The 10,040-nt window shown below is 33.8% G+C and overlaps 1 pseudogene; it reads right to left on the bottom strand.

Annotated features, from left to right (window-relative positions):
* Positions 1 to 2,377: 2,377 nt before the first annotated feature.
* Positions 2,378 to 4,912, bottom strand: LOC109207424 (annotated as a pseudogene).
* Between the last annotated feature and the right edge of the window lie 5,128 nt (positions 4,913 to 10,040).

Genomic DNA, 10,040 nt, shown 5'->3' with positions numbered 1-10,040 from the left:
TTAGAATCCAATAACTTAAAAGAATTAGAATACTGAACCCACAAATTCAAATCCTGGCTCCGCCTTTCTCTCCCCTTCCCTTATATTTAATTGGGAGGTGGCTTATCTTTCTCCTCGTTCTTTTTAGGGCATTCGATTTTCACAGTGATAATTAGTAATAAAGTATTTGAGTTATGTAAAATGCAAAAATTAAAAAGAACATAAAATTGCGTAAACCAGCTAAATGTTTCATACATGCTTAACTTGGGGTATTGGTTATCTTTCGAAATAGATGCGGATCTAAATGTTTAAGTTAGTGACTGTAAAATACAATCTACCTTAGGGCTGCTTATCGGGCGATGTGGGCGGTTATTTACTCTTAACGGTTTGACTTAACGATTATTGGCTTTTAAATGTATTAATCCGTTAGCCACCCGATAAGATATCGGGCGGATTGGTATCGGATTAGCTCTTATCGGGCGGTTTATCGGCCTAATATACATCTTCACTAAATTGTGTTTTCCCTGCTGGACATGAAATAGCTGAACTGATTATAGAGCATGAATCGGAAGAAATGCAGAGGTAAGTTTAATGCCATAAAAGCAATTGAGAACACTGTTTCAAATAAACAGGTGTGAATTCACTAAATATCGCCGATGGGACGATTGCTCCAGATCGAAGGGGTGTTAAAATGCACATCCCATTTGACTAAATTCGTCCCTCTTCGACACTATTATTCTTACTGGTAAACAATAACTAGTGATTTTCCATAGAGCCCCTATGCAAGGAAGAGTAAAGAATAAAATAGGAAATGCTTTTCAAAGAACATTTATTAAAAACATCAAACATGGACTGGTTTAAACTCGTTAATCCAATATCCTTAAACCAAGTAGGTGAAACTATGAAAACTTGGATTAGATAAGAAGTAAAGAAAGAAAGAAAGTCAAGACCTCAGATAACCAAGAGGAATAAGGAAATACAGACAGGTTTGTTTTTGTTATTCATTTTCAAGGGTTTTAGTTTTTTTATATTTAATATATATAAATAAAAATAAATTTTATATATATATTTATATTCTTAACGGGTTAACGGATTATCCGTTAAGAAAATTGAATAATCCGCACCCAAACTGATAAGCCGTTAATAAAAAAATTCAATCTGTTCCCCGTCCGTTAAGTCGTTACCAGCACTACAACAAATTTGGTTATCGGTTACATTTTATTTTGCGACGAAATTTTTTTTGCGACAAAATTCAATCTGTTCCCCGTCCGTTAAGCCGTTACCAGCAATACATTTTTATTTTACATTTTTTTTGTCAATTATTCGTCCTTAAAAGTGGGTCACTAAAAGTATACAAAGACAACTTAGTGTTTCGTCGCTAAATAAAGATAGATTAACTACGGAACTCTTTTTTCGTCCCCAAATGCACATTATTTAAGACGAATTTATTTGTCAGAAAAAGTATTGAAAATTTGTAGGTGATAATGTGTTTTCGTCACTAAAAAAATTATTAATACCGACGAAACTACCTTGTCACTAATTATTTAGTTCAATTAGTGACAAAGTTAATTGTCTCTAAAGTTACATGTATTTCGTAGCTGAAAAAAACGTGATTTCCTCACTAATTAAGACGATATTTTATATACAAAAAAATATTTCGTCCCTAAATGAATAAATTAGTGACGACTTTGCTTTTACAAAAATGAATTGCAATTTTGTAGTTGAAAACTATCATGTCGTCGCTAAAAAAATTGCTTTTACCGACAATACAAAATTGTCGCCATAAAGTGTCATAATTAGTGACACTTACAATTGTCATAAAATACAGTATTAATTCGTAGTCATATAATGAAATATATTATTGATAAAAAGGTTGTTCTATGACAAATAGTATATTTAACAACTTTTTTATTGCCAATAAAAATGAATAAGGAACTTTCCAAACAAAGCAGTTATGCCTATTTAGATTCAAAAATAATACTAATACATTTCATTAAATGTATCAACAACAACAACAAAAAGTAAACTATTCTAATCTAATAGTTATTAGTGTCACTTTGTGTCCAACAACGGGTAATAGCTACTACGATAATAGACGATACACAACGCATAAAAATTTCTCTAATCTTTATTATAGTGAAGTCTTCCACATGTCAAATTTCTGAACATCATAGCATATGACCTGAAATGACAAAATAAAATTGAATATCAACATGATATGAAATTTTTTTAAAATAAAAAAAGATTGAATGAATAAAATGGAAAAAGAGTTTCATTGTATTGAAGACATAAATTCCATAGTCTATCTTTTCACATAAAAGCATATACTTGTGTGAATATAAGAAACAATTGACTTACAAGGTTGGATCGGCCAATTATAGCAGATGTAGCACAACTCTCACTTCTCAAAAAAGTTGCTGCTTACTCCTGCTCTATATAAGTACAAACCAGAAGATGTTGCAACTGTAATGCTGGTGTTTGCTGGTGCAAATAAGACGTCACCTTCACAAACAACCTCGTCTGATGATGTGTTCATTGTTCCCTCTCCCTCTATGACCAAAAAAATAGAGGGACCAGGAATAGCAGGGAATTCAGGGTTGATTGTTTGGGAATTAAGAATACAACGATCGACCTCAAATTCACCAAAAGGAGGGACGAACCACATAGTGTGTGGATTTACTGCAGTACCGTTCAGAATTTCAGGAAAACCCTGTCTGTAAGTGAGCATTGAGCATAGAGTTATAACATCCCGGTGCTTTGGAGTTAAGCCAGCACATACCACCTTGTCTGATGTTGCGATGATTTCAACACAAACACAACATATATAAGCATGAGGTTCATTTGCCCCTAAATACAAAGCTTCACCAGATTTGAGTTTTACATAATTTAACAAGAATTCAGCCAAGACACCAACATCAGCTGGATACTGCTTCTCGAGTCTTAGGACCACTTGTTATTTCTCAGTCAGCTGCCTTGCCTGATTTTTTATGTGTAGGCGACTAATCAGCTTGGCTATCACTTCAGTAATCATATCCTTCCTTGCTGACATTACCTCAGTAAACACTGATTTTAGCACTAATTTAACTTTCTCCTTTTCACCATCCTCATTCAAGTCTAATACTTGCTCTGCGCGTGCATTGCCAACCACTTCGATAATCTCGGGCACAGTTTGAACAATCAACTTAAGCTCCCCATTTATTCTCCTAACTATCTTGATTTCATTATATAAAATCCTCCAAGCACCCTCTTTATCTTGGAATGAAAAGACTTGCAATGGCAAGACTAGCAGTAAGACCACCTCTGAATTTAACAAAGCTATAACTTGTAGCCTACTCTAGTATCAGAAATATAGCCTGCAACCCAAGGATAAAATTCCTAGACCTTGTTGATCTATAGAACCATCTGTAAACCTTCACAGTTGAGATTACAGAATGATGTTCCAACTAACTACTATGTCATTTTTAATGTTCTACATTATTCACACTCTAACTTCATCAGCCAAACCAACAAGCAAAAGATCACTCAAATTTTTCTCCAAACAGATCGTACGTATGATTAACAGTAGTATAGGTGAGAAATTTTAATAAAACTGCTAGAAGGATCAATTGAGTCACATAGAAGGAGAATCTAGATAAAGAACTAGCAAAGACAAGAGTATTGTAATAGAGGAAAGAGTATAAGTGAATATTGAAAAGGGAAAAGGAATTACCCAACATGCTAGATGCAACAGCAAGTCCATCTCAAGTTATGTATCCCCAGATTTAGATTTAAGATTATAGCTTAATGTTCTCCATTTGCTTGTTCCTACACACATCATTAACAATGGATTTCACAACTTCGCTTTCCAGACGGATATATAAGATCATATCTAAATTGCAAGCCATATTAAAAAGATGACTTTCTCCACATTGTGGCTCAAAATATTAGCCTAAATTTGGATATCAAAAGTCCTACTAACTACTGAACAAGCCATCATTCCATCTAGCTAAGAAATGTCATAAAATTTTAGTCATACTTGGTTGCTGGATACTCAATTGTTGGAAAGCAGATTCCAAATTGACATTAACTATCTTCAACAAATGTGCTATAACAGAGAGCATGATCTAGTCCTAGAAAACCCTTTAGAATTTTTCTTGTTAAAGATATTCCATTAATCATTTCATATGAAGAATGAGATCATGTTACCTTACATGCCAAAGCAGGTTCGGAGCTCTGTAAGGCACCAAAAAGCTAAATAAAAGAGTCTAGCACAAGAAAAGTAAATCATATTTTGTTATTTTATAGTGGTGAGCAGTAGTGGAGCTAAAGGGAGCCAAGGGCATTCAAATTAATCCCCTTTGCCGAAAAATTATAATACATAAATAGGGTAAAAAAAAAGTTTAGGTATATATGAATTGTTGAATTCGCTTGATATAAGAAAAGATTCTAGTGTAGTGGTAATAAGATTATAGCAAAGAAAAGAAAAACAAAGAGGAGCAAAATTTATATAATTCTGTGCATTCTAACAGAGAAATTAAGATGAAATTTTGGGAGAAAATCTAGAATGCAAGTGTAAGCACTCGTTGGAGAAACTGCATCCAGATTTTACTTATACAGAAAAAATGCCATTCAAAAAGATCTCGAATAAACCAAAATTATAAATTGAACTCATCTATAGAAATTATATCATCAAAGTAAACAAGAGTTGGAAATTTACTTCACCTAGACATAAGATCTATCCGTTTGCCACCATCTTAACCTGTGACCTGTGCAAATGATAAGATACAAGAGATTCAATGATATTTTAAAATTAAGAATTAGGAATTTTCTGGATGAAATTGTATGTAAATGAAGTGAAACCCCTACAAAAATTTTCTAATAAGTAAAAAGGTTCTCAGCCTCAGACCTCGGGACTGTTCAATTGTTCAAACGTATAATCGAAACCATAATCCATCTGTTCGTTGACAACTTGGAAACAAAACAAAACTGTTTAGGATTTAGAACCAGATTAAGATGAGGAATTAGAATATGAAAATCTCTTTGTACCCAAATAAAACCAAGCATCATGAAAAAGGAAAGGGGAATATATGACGAAGAACAAACCTTTGTTGTTCGGATTGTGGCGACTTGCCCTGTAGAGAATATGATGAAGAGAGGGCGCCCGCCACTTGCTCTATGAAAGATTTCCTGAGTTAGAGGCGCGGGAATTGAGCCCTAGTTGATTTCATAACTTCTGAACGTGGGTAAACAAGCGGGGATCTGAAAAATTTAATTGAATTATCTAATTATTCCCTAGTGTGTGAAGTAAAGTTGGGGATGATGTGTCCAATATTGTCATTTAACTTTCTTTTTTTTCTTTTTTCTTTTACTATTTGAGAAATAGAACTAATTTACTTCAAATTGATAAAGTGATTTTTTGGTCTTTTAAAATTAGGAATGATAAGTTCGTCTTATAGCTCCTAGAATGAAAATGATAAGTAACAACATAAAGCTCTAAAATGACTCATGTTGAATTAATATTTTACAGTAAATAAGTTGTCAATTTTTAAACGAATGCAAAAAAAGTAAAAATAATTAAGGAAAACTGATCACGTATCACAATTTACTCACATATCAAATTATTAAAATAAGTCATGTGTTTGAGAGGCATGACTTACCAATTACCATTTGGAATATTTTATTCAATTATCACTACTAGAAAAATGCCTAATTTCGTCCAAGAATACCTACCGACATCGGTCGAAATTTGAGAAAAAATAACTGATTTCCGACGCTTTTAATTAGTTAAAAAAATAATGGTCGCTAACGCATTACGACCGAAGGTGGTCACAATTTTCCGATCGAAGTCGGTCGGTTAATTCAATGTGTTGACTGACAACAAAGATAAATATACCGAACGAATTCGGTCAGTATTAATTTAAATTTTTATTTTATTATTTTTCAAATAGCGACCGACATCGGTCAATACTTTAAATATATAATAATTTTATAATTCCTTTTAAATTATAGTAAATCGACCGAAATCGATCGGTATAGTAAAATAAATTAAAAAGTAATTTCTGACCGACTTCGGTCGGAAATTTCAAGATTTTGCAGATTTCATATTGAAATTTTCGTCCAAATTCGGTCGGAAATTTTGAATTTCTGGAAAAAAAAAATATGAAATTTCCTGATCACGCTCAACTATGCCTTATAAAAAGGACTAAGCGGTCGCTGCAAATATAATCCGGTTTACAAGTCCGGAGTCGAATCCCACAGAGAACTAAGGTTTAGCTACAGCTGTTCACTATCACCAAGAAGACAAGCTTGAACAATTCCTAACCTATAGATATTAAGATTCTTGTGTTTAACTACTTAACTAACAAATTAAAATAGTAAATTAACAACTAACGATACTGAGGGTTAGAGAAAAGATTAAGGAGGTCTAGAGTTATGATTTCCCCAATTGTCGGAATCCTTCCCGCTATGTCTTCTATAATTTCGCCTAAGTATTCTCTACCGATCATGAGCACTCTTATTACCGTAAATCTCTCCCGAGTAATTACGACAATTTACTAGACGCACTCTCCCGAGCTACACTAGCTGGCTTTTAATACAGCTCACTTCAGATCGCACCCAAGGCTTCGTTATCCTTAATCCCACCTTTAAACCCTCGGTTATTGATCCTTCATATACTCTGGGAGTGGTGTTGTTCAACAATTACCTAAATATGCACTCTCTCCCGAGTTATGCATACTAAATAGGCACAGCTGATAATAGGTGAATTTGACTAGAATCACGCACCGAATAATCACCTTCTTGTGAACTTTTAGTGTGGAAAATGACAACAAAATGCTCTTATTAGTGCTTTACATGATTTGCAGGTGAAATAGGTGTAAGGAAGGCTAAGGAGCGGTTTTGGAGTCAATTATTGATGAAAAGAGGCTAATTGTTGAATTTCCAAAGTAACCCATTCAAAACAGGCCAAAATGCCCGGGTACANTACTAAAAGTCATAACCAACAATGAAAAATAGGAAGAGGAAGGAAAAACTTGTAGAAGAATTCTCCGCCTTGCTCCCAATGTGTTCTTGCCTCCAAGGGTGTTGTCTAACCCTAAAGTAGTGTCTCTCCGCCTCCTTAGGTCTAATTTGTGTCCAAAATATGTCCCCCTCTTGTTCTTGGCCGGCCTCCTTTGTTTAATATAGGGTTTAGGACTTAAAATTCCATATTTTGCACTTTAGTCCCTGAAATTTTCGCTTCCTGCCGCGGTTTTGCCGCGGTCGCGGTGGAACCGCGGCCAAACATGCCCTCTGATTCTTCAGTTGTCCGCGACCATCTTCTACCGCGGTTCTGCCGCGGTCGCGGCAAAATCGCGGTTTTTCACCCTGTTCCGTTTAAAATTTGGAAAAACGTAAAACATGAAAGTTGTAGCCCTTTGAGTTAGCTTTCCAACCATATATTGTGGAGCCTAAATGGAGTTCTGAGAAAAAAGTTATGTCTATTTTACTAGACAGTGCGCAATATGCCTCCTCAAGCCTTCGTTCGTACTTAATTATCAAATTTGACCCCCGAACACGATCCCGGCTTAATTCCTTGAGCTTTTACTCAGACTTCAAAGCTTCAAATCACTTAAATTCATTCCATAACATCTTTATAGCTCGGAATCACACCTACAAGGCATAAAACACACAATTAGTGCAAAACACTAGCGATTAAAGCGCAAACTCAATTAAAGTGCAGTAAATTCGAGTGTAATAAGCGACTAAAATATGCAATTATAGCCTATCATCATTTCCGACAGACTTCGGTCAATTTTCTGGGTAAAATTCGGGTAGAATATGCCTGCTTTTAAGCTACAGCACCTTCCAATTTTCTTGAAAAGTATCAAGTTCATTTAATTTCATATAGAAAATTAAGTATCATAAAAACTTTCTTCCATGGAACTGTCTCTAAATTTCAAATTAAATATAATCCCATCTTACTTGAATATCAACATTTTAGAACGATAGCACTTTTTTTTTAAATATACGAAACTAAAAATGTACATACATAGTAACTAGTTAATTTATAAAGTAGATTTGATTACTAATCCAATTATAAACAATAGTTGAACTTATGATGCAAAAGAAAAATCATACCCGGTGAAAATTAATGAATATCCATGATATATTTATTATCCCTGCAAAAATTATACTTAATTATCGAATTACATGTGACTCATGCATTTTTTTAAATATAAAATGTGATTTGCCACTAAAAATGAATAATTTGTGATGAAATTATTTCATAGCCTTTTTAAACATTGTATGTATTATTTTAAGAAAAACCCTTGTTGTAGCTAAATTTCAGATTACATAAAGATAATTTAAAGATTATCACAGATTTTTTAGATTATTAGTGACAAAAATAATGCTCACAGTTGAGTACAAACATTCGTAGCCAAAGTTTACTTTATTTTACTACAAATTCGATTTGTCGTTATTTAATCATCTAATTTTGGTGACGAAAACTTTTCGTGTTTAAATGTAAATATTTTTTAAGACGAACAATTTTTTGTCACTAATAATTTAGTGGATCAGTGACAAATATAGTTTGTCACTAATAATTTCACTTCGTAGCTAAAGAATGCCTAAAAAAATGGCGCCATCATATTTTTGGAGGGAAACTTTTGGAGACAAAACTTTGCTACAAAATTCACGTTTCGTCACTAAAACTATGTGGCTCATGTATTTGTATACGAAATGTAACTTTTGTCACAGAAAATAAATAATTAGTGACGAATTTTTCGTCGTAGCTAATAATTTCGTGGTTAAAAATCAGATTTGTTGTTGTGCAGTAAGCCATTAAGCTTCAGTTCGGTTTGATTTTCGGTTTCGGATCGGTTTTGAACACCCCTAATCTACCTACTACGTGCACGTACCTTGTGAGGATCTACGTGAATCAAGTATAAATACCTTCCTTTTTTCTTTTTTCTTTTTTTTTTTTTGAAATATTTTACCATGCGTCTTAGTTAGAGGTAGAGCTGTCAATACGGGCGGGGCCGGGCTAGCCCAGCCCAGCCCACGTGGGCTTTAGCAATTGACGGGCTGGGCTGGGCTAGCCCACTATTTTAATGGGCCTTATAATGATCAACCTACCCCAGCCCTATGTGGGCTGCGGGTCCCGACGGGCCGGCCCATTATTTTTTAAAATATAATTTTATATTTTTCATTAAACTCTAACTTAAAAAAGATAAATATTTAAAAGCTAAAAAAATCTTATTGGAAAAATTTCTGAAAACTTAATACTTATACTGTTCCAATATATCACAATAAACACTAAAAAAGTGAAAGACAAGACTATATTTCATTCACTAAAAGTCAAGACTCAAAACAAACTATTCAAGAGAACGTCCATGACGCTTATGGGATATCCAACACATCATCTTCATCAATCATATTTGAATCCGCTTGTGAGAAGGTTGTCTTAACATCTTCACTTTCACTTACATCTACAATTTGTATAAAATATTAGTTAGTTAAATATTAAAAATAATTAAATTTTTAAAATTAATTAACGTTTTAAGACTTTGATCTTTTAATATGATGAGCATAATAAACTTTAAGCTTGGAATACTCTTCTTGATATTTTTCATGTCATATAATTTTAATTTTATATTTTATATATTTTAAATACATATTTTTATTAGGCCCACGGGCCGGCCCAACCCAGCCTCAGTCAAGCCTCACGGGCCATGGCTTTTTCGGGCCGGGCTTAAAAGCCTCGTTCATGAATGAGCTCAAATAATTCTAGCCCAACCCTGCTAAATCACGGGCTAGGCTGGGTTGGCCCAACGGGCCAAGCCCATATTGACAGCTCTAGTTAGAGGGGCAAAGTTTTGGGCTTTTAAACTTAACTTATACTATTAGTATTGTATTTAATTTGTTGTAGCATATAAGTAGCCATACTCTTCAGGTTAGTAATTAATCCTATCTTTTATTGACGATTATTTATAATTATCTTTTAAGTAATTTTATAATGTAAAAGAATTTGTATGAGGAAGTTAATCTCTTTCCCAAGGACACAGATTAATTAAATTCGACAAGTCCAAGTCAGGCGTATG

The sequence above is a fragment of the Nicotiana attenuata genome, unplaced genomic scaffold (genome assembly GCF_001879085.1).
Source record: "Nicotiana attenuata strain UT unplaced genomic scaffold, NIATTr2, whole genome shotgun sequence".
NCBI classification, from domain to species: Eukaryota; Viridiplantae; Streptophyta; class Magnoliopsida; order Solanales; family Solanaceae; genus Nicotiana; species Nicotiana attenuata.
The sequence above is the reverse complement of the archived record's forward strand: the minus strand, read 5'-3'. Positions and strand labels throughout refer to the sequence as shown.